Raw genomic sequence first — 18,427 nt, 5'->3', positions numbered from 1 at the left:
TGCTTCCTCTCTCTCTCCTATTTAGATTTATGAGTTTTTCACAAAAAATCTTGGAGATTTCTGAGAAAATGTGGTTTTGGCATGGAGTGCCCATTTATTGAACTGCACATGGAAGTCTGCTTATTTTGAATAAACTTTCAGTGGGGAAAATTCTTCCGGATGAAATCTGTGGTGTGTGTGAAAGGCCCACCCCAACGTAGCCAGTAGCTTAGGCTGCTGGCAAACATTAAGGCCGTCACACGATTGGGGGCTGTAGAATTTTGTCCCATCCCCAAAATCTTGCTACCTGCCATGCTATATGTGCCACAGTCATACTAATTGCTGTTGGCTACCAGGGTGCCCCTGCACTGATCTTGATGAGCAGCTGATTGTTGGGATTGGAGAGGGGGCAGCCCCTGGGTCTAGGACATGGCTGCCCTGTGGTTCATCCTAAGATTAGGCACAGGTTGCCCTGTGTCTCCCTGCATCCCAACATTTTAAAGAGCCTTGCCCTGTTCTCCCCACAGCAGCAAACTTTCCGTATCTAGGCCTGCCCTTTCCCCATACTGACAATAAGTTGATTGTCAGCATTCAGACAAGGCAGCCTCAAATCTGGGACATGCCACATATCTAATTTATGGTGCTATACACATGCACCACATAAAACTGGAGCATCTTAGTGGCTGGTTTGCCATTTTATGGTGCCATAAATTGACTTCATGTGTGTCATGTTGCATATTTTTAGCATGCTTAATCACACCGTAAATGTAACTTCTGACAGGGACCCTAGTGCCTACAGTACTCCCTGAAGATGCAGGAGCATGGTAGAGCAGGGACTTCACACACTGCACGCTGAATGCTGCTCGTCTACATCCCCCTCTCATGCCTCTGAACATCCTTCTTTGAGTGATGTAACTGTAACCCCTCACTCCCACTGTCCTGAACAGATACCACTTGCCAGTCTCTTGCACCACCATATCCACACAGTGAGGGATCCACACTGACACCTACTCAGAAAAAAAAAAAAAGGAACATTTGCTAGCCCTAATGTAACTGTAGTTCCTCAAGATATTGTAATCATGGATCCCCTGCCTAGCTTTCCTCCTTTGCTCAGCTCCTTTGCTTTGCTTATGAGATTTTTCTCACAATCTGTTTGTGGGTTGGGTGAGGGGCTAGCACTGGAGGCAGTGACTGGGGGCACTCTGCATGGCAGGGTGCAGGGAGGGGAGGGGAGGAGCGGCATGGCTAGCCTGCATGCTGTCCTGTCTGGCCTGGGGCCTTGCCAGCCTTGCCCACCCTGGATGGGCTCCTGGTGCTAGGAACTACTCGGGGGGAGGGGGGTCTGGGGGAGACTGTGTGTGTGTGTGTGTGTGTGTGTGTGATGGATTGGGGTTGGCAGCACGTGTGTAAGAGCAAGAGAGATGGTGGGGTAGGGGGGCACTCGTAGTACAAGTGGTCTGCAGAGCTGGGGAACCCCCCTGGCCCACAGCCTGTGCAGGGGGAGGCTGACCTCAAAGGGAAGGAGCTTGCCTAGCCAGAGGCAGGCCCAGCCCAGTCCCTGAGCCCCAGTAAAGGGTTTCCCAGGAAGGGCATGGGGACCACTGGGGCCTGGGTACAGGTGCGAGGAGCAGAACGGCAGGGGCTGGCACTGCTCAGAGCTGCAAAGCAGCAGGCAGGACAGCTGCAGCTGGACCCACGTCCTGGTGAGTGAAGGGGGCAGGCAGAGCTCTGATTTTTCTATGATTAAAAGAACCCAAATCAAACACCAACAATATAGGTATTTAAAATATATTTTATTGTAATGATTGAGGTAGTGGTAGGCTTCCAATTTGCTTTAAAATGGTAACTATATCAATAAAACTGTGTGTGTGTGTGTGTATGTATATATATCACGGCCTTTCATTTTAATCGCAGAAAAATGCAGATTTGGGGGTTTCTAATCAGAGAATTTTGGACTTTGAAACAGAGAAAATCAGGTTCCTTGCTGATGAAGTAGGATGTTGCCTATAAGAGCTCATGCCTCTCTGAACAAGTTAGTCTCTAAGGTGCTACCCTGCAAAATTTGTATTCAGTCAAAATCCCAATTTTTCTTCAAATAAGCCAATGAAAAAATGTAATGGAACATAGTGTAGAATATCATTTTGGTTCAGTGCGTGCGTGGTAGGAGTTTTAAAAGGCTTCGTGCTAATTGATGGAAATGTATGTGTTTCTATTGACTCTAACTCACAATGGATATTCCAACAGATATACTGTACATGCAATGAAGTGAAAACTTGTTTGATTTTAAATGTGTTCCTGATGATAGATAGTTAAAATGTTTAAACTGAATAAGTCTTGTATGAACGTGCGATGTTTCGTGATTCAATGGAGTTAATGAACTGAACATGTTAGAACACTTATAATAAAGGGAGTTCTCCATTAACATTCAAGCTTCATATCCTAGATTGATAATACCATTCATCTAAATATATTTTCTGTTTTTGACTCTATTTGAACTCCTCCTTTTGTTAAAACATGTTTTCAACAGCTCATCACTGCTTAAGCTCAGGTTTTTGAATGAAATGAATGTTATTCTATTTATGAGCACAACTAATTATAAACTGAATGACATTTAAAACAGTTTTTTCTAGCACAATGAAAAACTGAGGATTTTTATATGAGCAAGGGTTTCGTAATTGTCTTTTTTCTCTGCCAGTACGTTCTCACAGTATTTTAATTTGGTGCACAAGTTTTGGAGTTTTCCATGGAGTTGTTCATCTTTTGGAAATGTTAGAAAATGCATTTCAAGGGGAATAACACTGAATCCAACAGCAGTGCTGTCAGATTGTCCATACTACATTAGCAGGTACTGAAGCAGATCCAGCCACATTTATTATTAAAAACTGCACTAATAATGATAATTAAAGTAGTACCTACATGTCCCAGTCAAGATCAGGCTTTTAGTGTGCTTGGCATTGTCTGCGACAACAGTAAGGAAGAAATCCCAACCCATAGAGCTTTTGGTAGAGAGGAGTGATTTGCTCTAGGTTACACAGGGACTCAGTTAAGAGAGGCACTTAAGTCAAGACTAGCACTGGTTTCACCCAGTCTCCTCTCCTGTTGTATTTCCAGTCAGAAAAAGAAAGCGAGGCTCGGAGAGACAAGCATAGGGGTAGCAGTTGGAAAAGCTTTTGGAAAGGAGCAACATACAGCCCCATTTAGCTGGTTCTTCACACTGTAACATGATCTAATTGGGTGCAGCATGGTTATGCTGCCTTGCTAGCAGCCCATGGGTCCTGTATAGCTAGGAAATGTCTGCTGCATTTCTTACCATCAGATAGAAATCCTGCACCTTGAATGAGTGGGAGAAAAAAGTAGAAGGGAGAATCTCAGTCTAAATTAATTTCTTATGTGGACAGGGTATGTAATGTGGTGATTTTTTAAAGAGGCCAATAAACATTCATTTCATGTCTAATGATGCTTTCTTCACTTAAAGAATGAACAGTTTTGTTGTCATCATTTACTATAATTTGTTGATGTGGTAAATGGTTTTACATTTTCTACCTCATCTTTTGTTTTCCTGTTAAAATAATGCTGACAATTGAACGAGGGAAGATCAAGTGCAATATCAGTTAAAAATCTGATATTTCCTCTTGGCACAATGCTGGCAGGGTTGCTGTGCTCAGACGACTTTTTCTATCACTCACTTGTCAGTTATTTTTAAACTAAAAAACACTGTAAATGTGCTTTGCTTTATTATTTTTTTTCCTAAAGCAGCTTATCTAAGACAGATAGTGATCAGTCCTGGAACTCTATGGGCCAGATCTTCAGCTGGCATAAAATGTCACCGCTCCATTGACTTCTACTGAGCTGAAGAAATTATACTCCATCATACAAATTGATCATCTGGCCCCTTATTCCTATCACATTCAGACCTGCTGGGGCAGGGGTTGGCAATGCTTCAGGAGGAATGGGCCAAAATTACCCAAAATTAGTCTGAGGAGGGCCAGCCTCTCCAACTTGGCTGCCTGCCCCACTCCTCCCCCCCTCTGCCCGCCCTTCTCCCTGCCATCTGCATAAAGCCCCACTGCTGGTGAAATGCCACAGGCGCTCCAGGTTCATGGGCCAAACAGAATGGCTTCATGGATTAGATCTGGCCTGCAAACCATAGGTTGCTGATCTCTGTACTATGTCACCCTGACATCTTGTGAGAAGAGCACTCAGTCTCATTTGAATGGTCACAAAGCTTCCTCATGTGTGGATGAGCTCTATCTGACTCAAGAAGTCTATGAACCGATGAGAGGCGAAGCGCTGCTTGACCTGGTACTGGCAATGGGGGATGACCTAATCAGTGACCTAGTGATCGATGGGAAGCTGGGAAACAGTGACCATGAGCTGATCACCTTCACCATCTGCTGTAAAGCTGGCAAGTCAGTCAGCAACACTAAAGTCCTTGACTTCAGGAAAGCTGACTTTGACAAGCTCAGGAAGCTTGGTCTGGAACAGCCTGCCACTGGAGGTGGTTCAAGCACCTACATTGAACACCTTCAAGAGTAATTGGATGCTTATCTTGCTGGGATCCTATGACCCCAGCTGACTTCCTGCCTTTTGGGTGGGGGACTGGACTCAATGATCTTCCAAGGTCCCTTCCAGCCCTAATGTCTATGAAACCTAATGATTGAAGGGAAGCTGGGAGACAGCGACTGTGAGCTGGTCACCTTCACCATCCTCTGTAAAGCAGGCAAGTTAGTCAGCAAAGCAGAAGTCCTTGACTTCAGGAAAGCTGACTTTGATAGATAGGTGGGGAGCCGGAGGAAAAGCAAGGGTAACAGTGGACCCCTGCTAAACCATATGGGTCAACTGGCAACTGACTCCTAGGAAAAAGCCAACCTGCTCAATGGGTATTTTGCGTCGGTTTTTCACCAGCCCCAAGGGATGGCCCTACTCAATACGGTACGGGATGGCCAGGGCAAGGGAGAGCTGTTATCCTTCATCAATGTTGACCATGCCAAGGAACACCTTGAGAGGCTGGACATCTTCAAGTCAGCTGGCCCAGACAGCTTACACCCCAGCGTACTTAAGGAGTTGGCAAGCATCATAGCTCTGCCACTGGCACGGATCTTTGAGAACTCGTGGCACTCAGGCGAAGTGCCTGAAGATTGGAAGAAGATCAGTGTGGTTACTACCTTCAAGAAAGGGAGGAAAGTAGATCTGGGGAACTACAGGCCCATCAGCCTGACCTCCACCCCTGGGAAGACCTTGGAGAAAATCATCAAAGAGACCATTCTTGACAAACTGGCTGAAGGCAACTTCTTGAGGGATAGCCAGCACAGGTTTGTTGTGGGTAGGTCTTGCCTGACCAATCTCATCTTCTGTGCCCAGGTGACGTATCACCTGGACAAGGGAGAAGAGATTAACATCATATATCTCAACTTTAAAAAAGCTTTTGATCTAGTATCCCATGATTGTCTTATAGAAAAACTGGCCAATTGTGGCCTCGGCTACATCACAGTCCGCTGGCTGGGGAATTGGCTTTGAGGTCAGACCCAGAGAGTGGTAGTCAATGGAAGTCAATCATTGTGGTGCACCATGACCAGTGGGGTTCCCCAAGCTCCATCTTTGGGCCTATCCTTTTCAACATCTTCAGTAATAATGTGGACATTGGTGTCAGAAGTGTACTGGCGAAGTTCACTGATGACGCCAAACTTTGGTGTAAAGTGTACACACCCGAGGACAGAATGGTGATCCAGACTGACCTTGATGGGCTCAGAAAATGGGTGGATGAAAACCTGATGGCCTTCAACTCTGAAAAATGCAAGGTACTCCACCTTGGGAAGAAAAACCCACAGCATGCTTATAGGCTCGGCAGTGCTATGCTTGCTAGCACCATGGCCAAAAGGGACTTGGAGGTCATGATTGACCACAAGATAAATATGAGCCACCAATGTGATGTTGCAGCTGGTAAAGTGAGGAAATCTCTGGTTTGCATCCATAGATACTTCTCAAGCAAATCCCAGGATGTCATCCTTCCACTGTACTCGGCCTTGGTGAGGCTTCAGCTGGAGTACTGTATCCAGTTCTGGGCTCCACAATTTAAAAAGGATGTGGAGAAGCTTGAGAGAGTCTAGAGGAGAGCCATGTGCATGATCAGAGGACAGGAAAACAGGCCTTATGATGAGAGGCTGAGAGCAATGGGACTCATCAGCCTGGAAAGGCGCAGGCTTAGGGGGGACCTGGTGGCTGCCTATAAGTATATAAGGGGCGTGCATCTGGATCTGGGGAAATGCCTGTTCACCAGAGCGCCCCATGGGATGACAAGGTCAAGCAGTCACAAATTTCTCTAAGACTGTTTCAGGCTGGACATAAGGAAAAGCTTCTTTACAGTCTGACTGCCACTAGAGGTGGTGCAAGCACCTCCTCTGGACTTCTTTAAGAGTCAATTATACATTTACCTTGTTGGGATCCTATGCCCCAGCTGACTTCCTGCTCCTGGGGCAGGGGGCTGGACTCGATGATCTTCTGAGGTCCCTTGCAGGCCTAATGGCTATGAAATATGATAACTTCAAGTCTCATTTATGCTAAAGTAAAACCATTGTCTTCATAAGGTACTTCAGAAGAAAGCAAGTCATCTGCATTCAATTTGCAGCTCTTCCACAGACTGATCTGATGACTTGCAACAAGTCAATTAGCTAGTCTGTGACTCATTTCCCCATTGGTAATTTACTGACTGAAAACAGTAGGACAATGGAATAAGCTGCCCAGGAAAGTTGGACAATCTCTTTTAGCAGAGGTTCAAGAAGCATCCATCTAGGATTCTTTAGGAATAGTGCATCCTGCAGGGGATGCACTTTGAGGTGACTCCCAACCCTGAGATTCTCTATGGTCTCTAGAATAGGAAGAAAATCACTGAAGTACTTCACAAGATTGTTTTAAGGATACACTTGATAATATTTTTGTGTGTTCAGATACTCCAGTCACTTATGTAAGTAGATGGATAGATAATCAGTGAATCTGGCATATTTCCTCTAAATATAATATTAAAAAAAAAAATCTCAATTTTTAAAGGTGGCCAGATGTTCCTGCTCACACCCAACCCCATTGATCAATTTGAGGGACATATGTTTGTAAGCATTTTCTGACCTTTACCATTGCCATACCTTGAAAAACTGATATTCTAAGGGGGCAAGATAAGTAACAGGAGGCAGTCCTCCTTCACTAAGGCTAAATTACTGCAGTGTAACTTCTATTTATTGCAGTTTACATATGTATGCACAGGCAATTGCTGCAGAGCAGTTGGTGTTCAGTTAATTGCCACCTACTTTTATCTCACTGTGAATAGTCTATTAGCTTATATCCATAGATGCAGCATACAAGGGAAGGTTGGAATTTGAGGTACAGAGGGATTAAATGATTTATAGACTATTCTATCATTTTAATACTTATAAAAGTCCCTGAGAGTTATTTGATTTCTTGTTAAATAAAATTCCAGCGGTAAGTGTACCTTCTTCCAGTAGAAATGTTTTAGTAAGTTTCCAAAATAGAAGCTTGCACTGAAATGCCGCATTGATTCATTTGGAGCAAAATCCTGCTCACTGATTTGTGGGCTGTTCACAGTAGTAAGGAGAACAGGATGTGGCCATAGGGTTGAGAACTGACATTTTATAACTCCAAAAGGATATTTAAGCTTTTACTGGAAATAATGTTATATTTTAACCTAATTCTTACAATCAAAGCAGCGCTGAAACTTAGAATGAACAAAATCAATAAAAATGGATTTATTTAGGAACTGTAGGAAGAGATGGCAGAGGTGTCTGCTAACCCTGTGACATTTGTGCTGTATTGAAAGTTCATCATTTAATTTTGACATCTCTACATGAAAGCAGGATGAACTTTGAGATGTTGTGCATTACCAACAGGAGTGGTGGCTGGAGCACATTATTGTGAGTATAAATTACATTGGCAGAGTGTGTCAAACTTGCACATAGCTAAGAGGCAGAAGAGACTGTTCAGAACTGTATTTTCCTCATGTGTTACAACATCATGATAGAGGCATAACGAGATGCTTGCGTGCCCTGGGCAGCAACAATGCATGGGAAGGGAAACATCACTTGCTATACTGTTGATGGCATGGTGGCAGCCAGTCTGGAAATGCACCCCCCCCAAGCTCCTTGGGGTTGGTGCCCAGGGATCGTACCTCAGTTGCTGCTCCCTCTGTGAAGAAATACCCCACTGTCTGCTCCTCACTTGGGCCAAGCCAGGTGAGCCCTTTATCTCCTGGTTTTCTTCTTGGTACAGGCTGGTCAGTCAAGTGACCTGGCTGGATAAATCCTGAGGGGAGAGGGGATTGTCCTCTTCCTCTGGCAAGCATTTTGAAACCACCAAGCAAAGACCTCAGACTGCTGCCTGAAGATTTTTTTTCTGTAAGTAAAAACCTGGAAACTAGTATGGACTTGGGAATTTATGTGTAGGCCAGTCACATCTTAAAAGGATCATTGCATACAATTTCTGAAAAGACTTGTTTGCTCAAAGTGTATTCTGACTTCTTTGTTCTACCCTCCCATCCCTCCCAGTGTGCCTTGCTGTGTTGCTGTGGAGGGAGGGAGAGGCAGGCCTTTTTACTTCCAGCCTGGCAGTTATTTATTTATGTTCCCTCAGTCCTATCTGAGGTTATATTGGGATGCTTTGGGCTGAAAGAAGTACTGTGGGCAAAGTGCACCCAAGGCTTGCAGAGTCTGCCTGCCCTGGGCTGCACAGAGCCCTACCAGAGACCAGTGCCTGCTGTCCCAGCTGCCAGCAGAGGGTTTGGGATTGAGAGTGTGGTCGGGGGTAGAAAGGTAAGAAAGGTTTATTGACTTGCCAAACACATGACTACGCGTAAATAATAAGGCTACAATGACAGACAATAACAATTCATGTTGGCAACTTATTAGCAGTCCCCTTTGATGCCTGATGTATGACAAGTTCTTTTTTTACAAAGCTTAGCGAAGCCAGGTGTCCTTGATTAGCGCTGTCTGAGGGGTACCGGGAAGAACCCTGGTGTTCAGTCCTCGGGCTCCTTGAGATCTATGGGCCCACTGAATCTAGGTTAGCAGCTAATCTTAAATCAGTAGCTTCTTTTATAGAGCTGCATTTTTCTTTTAAATGATTTCCGGATGTGCTAGCCAATTTATAACTTCTGAACTATGCTGATAATTACAGCCATCCAGATTCTCCCATTATCATTATTCTTAGGACTGACGAATAGCAGTACAAGCCTTGCATTCTTCTGATAAGGTTAATTTTTACTACGCTACAGGGTCTACTACTTTTACAAGGCTTTGTTAAATTTACTAGGCCTTATTACATACAAGGCTTTACTAATCTTTGACTTCAGTTAAGCTCTTAACAACATATAGCTTAATATCTGAACAAATGACAGAAAAACACTTGGTCTAATTTTCACAGCATTCAGCAAGCACCTTACACACAATTTTTAGCTGTCACACCTGGGTGGTGGCAGCGTTACCCCAGGCTTTCAGGTGTTCTCCAGGAAGTGGGACGGCTGGCTGTAGGCTCCCCAGGGGAGACTCCTGAAGTGGGGTTCTGGGCCTAGCACAGTGAGGTGGGTGGCTCTGCATAGTAGCTCCCCCTACTGTGCCACCACACCGCCCACCTGCCTTCATTACGCTACTATAACATTGCATTCATAGATGTTAGGGTCGGAAGAAACCTCAATAGATCATCGAGTCCGACCCCCTGCATAAGCAGGAAAGAGCGCTGGGGCTAGATGACCCCAGCTAGATACTCATCTAACCTCCTCTTGAAGACCCCCAGGGTAGGGGAGAGCACCACGTTCCTTGGGAGCCCGTTCCAGACCCTGGCCACTCTAACTGTGAAGAAGTTCTTCCTAATGTCCAATCTAAATCTGCTCTCTGCTAGCTTGTGGCCATTATTTCTTGTAACCCCCGGGGGCGCCTTGGTGAATAAATACTCACCAATTCCCTTCTGTGCCCCTGTGATGAACTTATAGGCAGCCACAAGGGCGCCTCTCAACCTTCTCGTGCGGAGGCTGAATAGATCCAGTTTCTCTAGTCTCTCCTCATAAGGCTTGGTCTGTAGGCCCTTAACCATACGAGTGGCCCTTCTCTGGACCCTCTCCCGGTTATCCGCATCCCTCTTGAAGTGCGGCGCCCAGAATTGCACGTAGTACTCCAACTGTGGTCTGACCAGCGCCCGATAGCGGGGAAGTATCACCTCCTTGGACCTATTCGTCATGCATCTGTTGATGCACGATAAAGTGCCATTGGCTTTTCTGATGGCTTCGTCACCCTGCCGACTCATGTTCATCTTGGAGTCCACTAGGACTCCAAGATCCCTTTCCACTTCCGTGCCACCCAGCAGGTCATTCCCTAGGCTGTAGGTGTGCTCAACATTTTTTCTCCCTAGGCGCAGTACTTTGCATTTCTCCTTGTTGAACTCCATTCTTTTGTTTTGTGCCCACTTGTCCAACCTGTCCAGATCTGCTTGCAGCTGTTCCCTGCCCTCCGGCGTGTCCACTTCTCCCCATAGCTTTGTGTCATCTGCAAACTTGGACAGAGTACATTTCACTCCCTCGTCCAAGTCGCTGATGAAGACATTAAAGAGTATCGGTCCAAGGACCGAACCCTGTGGGACCCCACTTCCCACACCCTTCCAGGTCGAAACCGACCCATCCACCACGACTCTCTGGGTGCGACCCTCCAGCCAATTCGCCACCCACCGGACTGTGTAGTCATCCAAGTCACAGCCTCTTAACTGGCAACATTCACATTCCTGTGTGAAAGTTGCCAGGGGCAGATCCAGGATTTCCCAAAGGGGGTGCAGGAACAGCAACCCACACTGCAGAGGTGGCTGCACCCCATGCTTCCAGCTTCCTCTGTCCCCATCAATGTGGGTAAACCAAGGCACACGACCCTCAGGGGACTTCTTAAATCCCTAAAGCAGATGTAAATCTCTGTTCCCTGCCCCTTCCATGCTGTTTCTTCTCCTCCCCCTCATTCTCTTGCCTGCTGCTGCTGCTTTTTCCACTGCTCAGGCTTGGGGAATCTCCAGAGCCAGGCAGGCTGAGCAGGGGATGGGCTCAGATGGGCAGGGGGCAGTGGTGACGGGGCAGCTGAAGTATAGTTCCTCCAACCCGGCTCGGTCCCTGGGTAGGAGTGCTGTTGCTGTCTCTGTCTTCAGCAGAGCCCAGCCCCTGTGCAGGGACAGCTCTGGGACAGCAGGAAAGGCAGGCAGGGGGAGAGAGGGGCAAGGGTGAGGAAAGGGGAAGTCAGGGAGAATTTTCACCTGCTTTAGCAATTTAAAAAAGTTAAAAGCTCCCACACTGTGCTCTTATCCAAAGGGGGAGGGGTGCAGCCATGGCACTGTACTCCCTTTGTACCTGCCCCTGGAAGTTGCTGAAGAGTAGGGATTTACCTCCTTGGCATGGGGAGGAGGGCTCAGGGGAAGGATGATCAACTTCTGCCTCAATTTCCTCTGGTAGGCTCCCTCTCACTAGTAGGTAGTTTAATTTAGTCCTCCAACTAAGTGAAGATACCACTCCTCCCAGGTCATCATCCATTTGGATTCACTGCAATGACATGTAATATTTACTTATTAGACTAAATATAATCCATAATTGGAATCATGGGTTCAAATCCCACTGCAACACAGGAGTGAGGATAATTTTGATATCAGTTTCTCAGTTAAATTCAACATTACATCTTTGATTCTTGGTCAAATATGAAACCAGTAGGGGCTTATTTTCTAATTTTAGTTTGGCTGTGCCAAGAAATACTATAGTGAGAACTGATCTCATAACATTTGTGACATTTTGGTCTGAAATCTTACAAAAGCTGCTTGCAAAAATGTTGTACTTTCCAATGTAAACATGTATGCTTTCCCTCATTTCATCTTGATCTGAACTTTGAAGAGTCACACATCCTAAATTCAGATTCACCTCAATATCTGGTTCCATTTTACCTTTTTTATCTTTTCTAGCAATAAAAAATTTAGTTCAATTTCTAATGCACTCCTTATACTGAAAGATGTCTCTTTAAATAATCAATCTGATACCATATAAAGGGTTATTTAGGTGGGATAGAATAATAGCATACTACCTCTACCAATATTCTGGGATGAATTAAAAGGTATATCCTGTACATTTCATGGGAAGTGAATCTTTCATTTGTGGTCTAGATGACCTCCTGAGATGCTTCCAGCCCTATTCTTTCTATGATAGTATACACACTTTCAAAACAAGATTTTAGTTCCCAATGACCTAGCTAGATTTTTGTAGAGATGGGGGAATATCTTGGTATGACACCCTGTGGTGGTGGGGCACTGCTTGTCACAAGCAACTGCAGGAGATGCATACACTACTGCAGGAGGCATTTTCTCTGAGGGGCTCTAGTGCTGTGGGGACCTTACTTCACATATGGTGTCAAAATCCCAGGGCAGTCTCTGTGACTAAAGTTATATGGAATTAAGGCTTCACTCATCTAGCGGTTCCTGAAAAAATGATAGCCTGAGACAATTGCCCTACCTGCCTCTGGAGATATGCCCCTGCTAGCTCCACAGCTCTGAATAGAAAACAGAGGCATCTCCCACTTAGTCTATGGACTATTTTTTCATTTTCTTTTTTGTAGTGTGAATTCTGAAACTGTATCTCATGCAGACCTAGCATTTCTGCCCTTGAAGCTCAGGCAGGGGGACATAATACCCAGCTGTATTAAGTCAGCTGAATAGAAACCACATGGAGGGATCCAGACTCAGATTAACTTAGATGCCCAGTCATCTCAGCTTGTCCATTCTTAATCATGTCATTCTTTGAAATTATTAATGCTTTCAGGTGCTCTGTTTGGTTCCCTGCTGTGGTGCTTTGAGGCTCTACTGAAATATGTGAGCTTTATGGAGGGGTTTAAATAAAAATCAAAGAAAACCTGAAGCACCAAGCCTTGGATGGAAATTTTAAGATGCAGAGGAACAAAGTATGGCAATTAAACAATTTGATGTGGTGGTGTGTGTGGAGGGGAGAGATATATCTGAAATAACCTATGTTTGTTTAGGTTGGGAAGGAGGATGGGATTCAGAAGCCATATTCTTTATGATATAGAAATATCTTTTTTAGTTTAGAGCCAGTACTGGGATGAACTAGGACATGCAACTATTTGAACTTGCTAATCAGATAATTTCACTGTGGAGAGAACAGATGCCTGAGTTAGATCTCTCCATTATTCTATCATATACCCCTTTAGACCCACTTTCTTGGCTCGTCCCACTTGGACAACAGTCTCAGATTACCCCATTTAGAAGTCAAGAATCTGGGAGAGGATATTAGGTATAAGCAAGGAGGATCAGTTACAACTTGTATATCTGGCTGTATTTTATGAAGGTTATATTAAGAGTGCAGGGCAAACTATCCTGATGCAATTGAAGAGTGGAAGGTTCAACAGAAGTTCAGTCTGACTAAGCAGCAATCTCATCAATGACTTGAAACTCAAAAGGAATCTTACAAAAAGGGGGAATTTGCTCATAGTACTGGGGAAGTGTATAAGAGTATTGCATGGACATGCAAGGGGAGAATTAGGAAGGCCAAGACAATTTGAGATGCAGCTGGCAAGAGACACACAAGGTAATAAAAAGAGATTCTACAACCATGCCAAAAGTAAGAGGAAGACCAGAGAAACCATAGATCCCTTATAGAACATGGAGGACAATCTAATTATGGATGATAGAAGGCTGAAAATAACTTAATGCATTTTTACTTTAGTCTTCACAAATACCAGCAGCTACCAAATGATGATCACAGTTGGCAGCAAATATAGGAAAAAAAGATTAACAGTCTGGAGTAGTAGAGAAGCTGGATGCTTTCAAGTAATATGGGCTGGATAGGAGGCACCCCGTGGTACTGAAAGAATTGACTGAAATAATTTCAGAGCCACTGACAAGGCTCTTTGACAACTCATGGAGGTTTGGGGAGATCCTGGATGACTGGGAAAGGGCAAAGATAAAGTCCATCTTTAAGAAAGAGAAGGAAGATCCATGGAATTAAAGACCTGTCAGCCTGACCTTGGTACCTGGAAAGATCATGGAGCAGGTCCCCAAGGAATGTATTGTGAAGCACCTAGAGGAGAATGATGTGATCAGGAACAGCCAGCATCGATTCATGAAGAGCAAGTCATACCTGAATAACCCGATTTTCTTCTATGAGAAGGTGACATGCTCTTTGGGTGAGGGGAGAGTAGTGGATATGATATACTTTACTTTAGCAAGGCTTTTGACATTGTCTCTCACAGCATTCTTGTTCACAAGCTAAATAAATGCAGACTAGATGAAAGTACTGTAAGGTGTTTAAATAGAAATCAAAGACAACCTGAATTACCAAGCCTTGGATGAAAATTTAAGATGCAGAGGAACAAAGTATGGCCATTAAACAATTTGATGTGGTGGCGTGTGTGGAGGGGAGAGATATATCTGAAATGCCCTATGTTTGTTTAGGTGAAGGAGCAGGATGGGATTCAGAGTCCACATTTATTTATGTTATAGAAATATCAAGAATGTACAAGGTTGGATAATTTTGCTCAATGAGTAGTCATTAATGGCTCAATGTCTAGTTGGGAGGAGGTATTAAGTAGGTTCCCCAAGGGTCTGTCCTGAGTCCATTACACTTTAATATCTTCATTAATTATCTGGATGATAGAATGGAGTGTATGTTTAGCATATTTATGAATGACATCAAAGTGGATGGAGTTGCAGATACTCTGGGAGACAGAACCAGCAGAATGACCTGGTTAGCCTGGAAAAATGGTCCCCAGTCAACCAGATGAGATTCAACAAGGACAAATACAATGTTCTGCACTTAGAGTGAAATAAGTGCATGCACAAATACAGACTGAGGAATGACTAGATAGACTACAATACTGCAGAGAAGGACCTGGGGGTTACAGTGGACCGTACACTGAATATAAGTCAACAGTGTGTTCTTTTTGCAAAACAAGCCAATGACATACTGGCTTGTATTAACATAAGTATCACTTGCAAATCAAGGGAAGTGATTTTTCTGCTCTATTCATCACTGGTAAGGCCTCACCTTGAGTACTGCGTCCAGTTTTGGACACCTTCAAGACGGATGTGGACAGCTAGAAAAGAGCCCGTCAGATTATTAGAAGCCTGGGAAACATGACTTCTGAGAAAAGGTTGAAAAAGCACTAGTGAAAATACTGAGTGGGGTGTCGAATACAGTCTTCAAATACCTGAAGGACTTGAATACAATCTTCAGATACCTAAAGAGGATGGAGATAACCTTTTATTCCTGGCTGTAGGGGAAAGGACTAGGAGCAATGGCCTCAAATTGTAACAGAGGACATTTAGGTTGAGGATTGAGAGGCACTTTCTGACTGTGAGGATAGTCAAGCATTGGAACAAGCTGCTCTAGAGAGACTGCCCAATCTCCAAACCTGGACATTTTCAAAAGCAGGTTGGACACTTAGCTGGAAGGGCTGCGGGAAGCTTCGGTCACTGATTTGATTTGGCGCAGATTCAGTCCGATTTGGTGGTCAAATCTCTAAATCCCAATAGAATCAGGAGACCCTTTAATCTCTCTGAATCGATTCAGAAAGATTTGACGATTTGGACATAGACACAGCTTTAAATGTTTTTTCTACATACCTCAAGGTACCAGCTGACTTGTGAATGCTGAGATGGTGAGGCGCATGGAGTGTCCCACAGGAGTGTGTGTGGGGGGGTCCCCAGCATGCTTGGCAGCAGACCCAGAAGTGGACCAGAAGCACTTCCGGTCCACTTCTGGGTCCCCTGGGGGGCCCCCCTGCATCCTCCCTGGCTCAACAACTGGTGTGGTTGTGGGGGGGGGGCACCTGGGATTCCCCCATGGCTAACTGCTGAGCTGGGGGGGCATGCAGGGGCCCCCCAGCATGCACAGCAGGCACCCCCTGTGCTCCTGTGGTATGCTCCATCTCTCCCACCATCACAGTGTTCATGACCCATGCCTGGTACCTTGAGGTTTCAGATTCTGAATCAGATTCAGATTCGGCCAAATCGAATTGGGACTGATCTGAATCAACTAATTGAATCACTGTCCCCGATTTGGGCCGAATTCGAATTGAATACGGCCTGTTTCACACAATCCTATTAGCTGGGATGGTTTAGTCAGGGGTGATCCTGCCCTGAGCAGGGGACTAGACTAGATGACATTGTGAGGTCCCTTCCAGTTCACTTTCCTATGATCCTATTTCATCCATAGAAGAAGAGGTAAGTTTTTATTCAAAATCTGTATGTGAGTCATATTGCATCCTGAGCTCTTTCCTGGTACATTCCCAGAGCTGCCTGTCTGATTAAAAATGCTAGTGCTTTTCTGGTTATTTTAATCCCTTCCACTTAAGCAGTAGAGTGTCAACAACTGTTAAAAGAGAGAGAGTGACAAGCCTGGTTTATAGGTGTGTCTGTGAGAAGAGTTCAGTGAGGTTGGGGACTGAAAATAGCAGGGTCTAGAGCATCTGAAGCTATAAATACCTTTGTTGAAAAAGAAAGACTTTGGGTACAAGAGCAATAAGACGAGGCTAAGTAAGAGAAACTTAAGGAGGAAGAAGATTAAACATTTCCTGAGGTAGAGAGAAGTATCAGTAAGATTCTTGTACGGTGTCCCCAGGGATTTGAAGATGCAGGCAACAACTTCAAGAATCAGGCTAGTGGGTTCAGTCCCGAGCTCTGCGACTGCTTTGTTGTGTAACATTAGGCATGTTGCTTACTTTTTCTGTGCCTTAAATTCTTCATCTGCATAAAAAAAAGGAAGCATATTTTATCCATCTCCCACCTTTTCTTCTGCCTTGTCTTGAGACTGCAAAATCTCTGGGCCATGGATTAGCCCAGCCTCTAGTGCAATGGTATTCTGAATGTGGTTGGAGCCTCTAGATGACACCCATAATGCACATCATTAAAAAAGTTGTGGAAGCTCAGTTGCTTTGTCCAGTTATAAACTGATTTCATAAAACATTTATATAAATATTGAAATGAATTGTTTTTCATTATAATTTCATTTTCCAAGCGCCTCTTGCTGAGTTATTTGGATGCTGTGCAAACACCTTGGAATACAGTACAATTAAAAAGTGTAGAAGAATTATCCAAAAATTTTCAGCATCAATTTTAATATAAAAACATTTAAATATTTAATATACTGTAGCAAATAATCTAGCATGGTAAGAAGGGTGTCTGGCTATTCTGAGAGGACTTTTCCTTCTCTGACTTCTGTCCCTTCTGAAACTGGAGGATAGTGCACATAACTCCCAGGGGGAGAGCAGCCAAACTGAGAATTATTACTGACTCTTGAACAGTCTGCCGTGCTTTCTTTGCATTGTCATTGATGTAAATTAAACAATTGTTAGCAATGATGGCTCTAAAGGATGGTTCCCCTGATTACACAGCAGCTGTTCTAGAATATCCTAGCATTTAAACACATTTCTTGGTCTGTGCATGTGCCAATGTTCAACGTTTGCAGCTGGAAATGGGGGGAAAAGCAAACAAATAAAGATTACTTTTCTTCTGCAGTTGTGCTAGCAGCTTGAACATCTGATGGTTGAGTTGTATGTGAACCAAGATTTAATTGATTTTGTACTTTCAAAAGAAGGAAATAGTGAGGCTCACACTCAGAGATGGCATATGAGTCTATGATGGTCTTGGAAGGAATCGAAGACAGTCTGTCAGGTAATGGCTTCACTGCAGAGCTGATATGAGTGTAGTCCAAACTCTTCTCCGCTCTCAAGTGTCTGAGACAAGTTTAGTGATCTTTTCTGCTTGGGTGAGCTGGCTCAACTTGAGCAATAGACTGAAGTCTGAAATTCTGCTTATACTTGAGGAAGCCACCCATCTGAATGGAGAGCATAGGCTAAAAGACTTGCCTGCTGATCATCTTCCAGTGTAGTCCTTTGATTGTCAGCACCTATATGTGGCAGGTTCACTGCTTTTGCCCAGCAAGCCAGGCTTGGAGAAGGACACTTCAGATTGGTGGAACATTTCCTAACAGACCCTTATATGTATATTTGTATCTATTCCTGTACCTGTATCTATTTTAAAGAGTTTTATAAATGTTTATGAATGTTGGTAACTCAATTAATTATATATAGTTAAGAACTTTGGGCCTAGGCTAACTCTATAGAGGAAAGAAGGATCCACCTGAAATTCTGGCATCCCTCTCACAGCACCCGCTCCTGCCTACCCATCCCATCCAACTGAGAATAGGGCATACCCTTGTGTGTACCCAGGTTACATATATAAGACATCCAGCTTTTCCCAGTGTTTAGCTTTGATGAGATATGGTGGAACCACACAGACGAATCATAGATTCATAGATGTTAGGGTTGGAAGGGACCTCAATAGATCATGGAGTCCGACCCCCTGCATAGGCAGGAAAGAGAGCTGGGTCTAGATGATCCCAGCTAGATGCATATCCAAACTTCTC

This window comes from Alligator sinensis, unplaced genomic scaffold (assembly GCF_000455745.1).
Source record: "Alligator sinensis unplaced genomic scaffold, ASM45574v1 scaffold4_1, whole genome shotgun sequence".
In the NCBI taxonomy this organism is placed as follows: domain Eukaryota; kingdom Metazoa; phylum Chordata; order Crocodylia; family Alligatoridae; genus Alligator; species Alligator sinensis.
The sequence above is the reverse complement of the archived record's forward strand: the minus strand, read 5'-3'. Positions refer to the sequence as shown.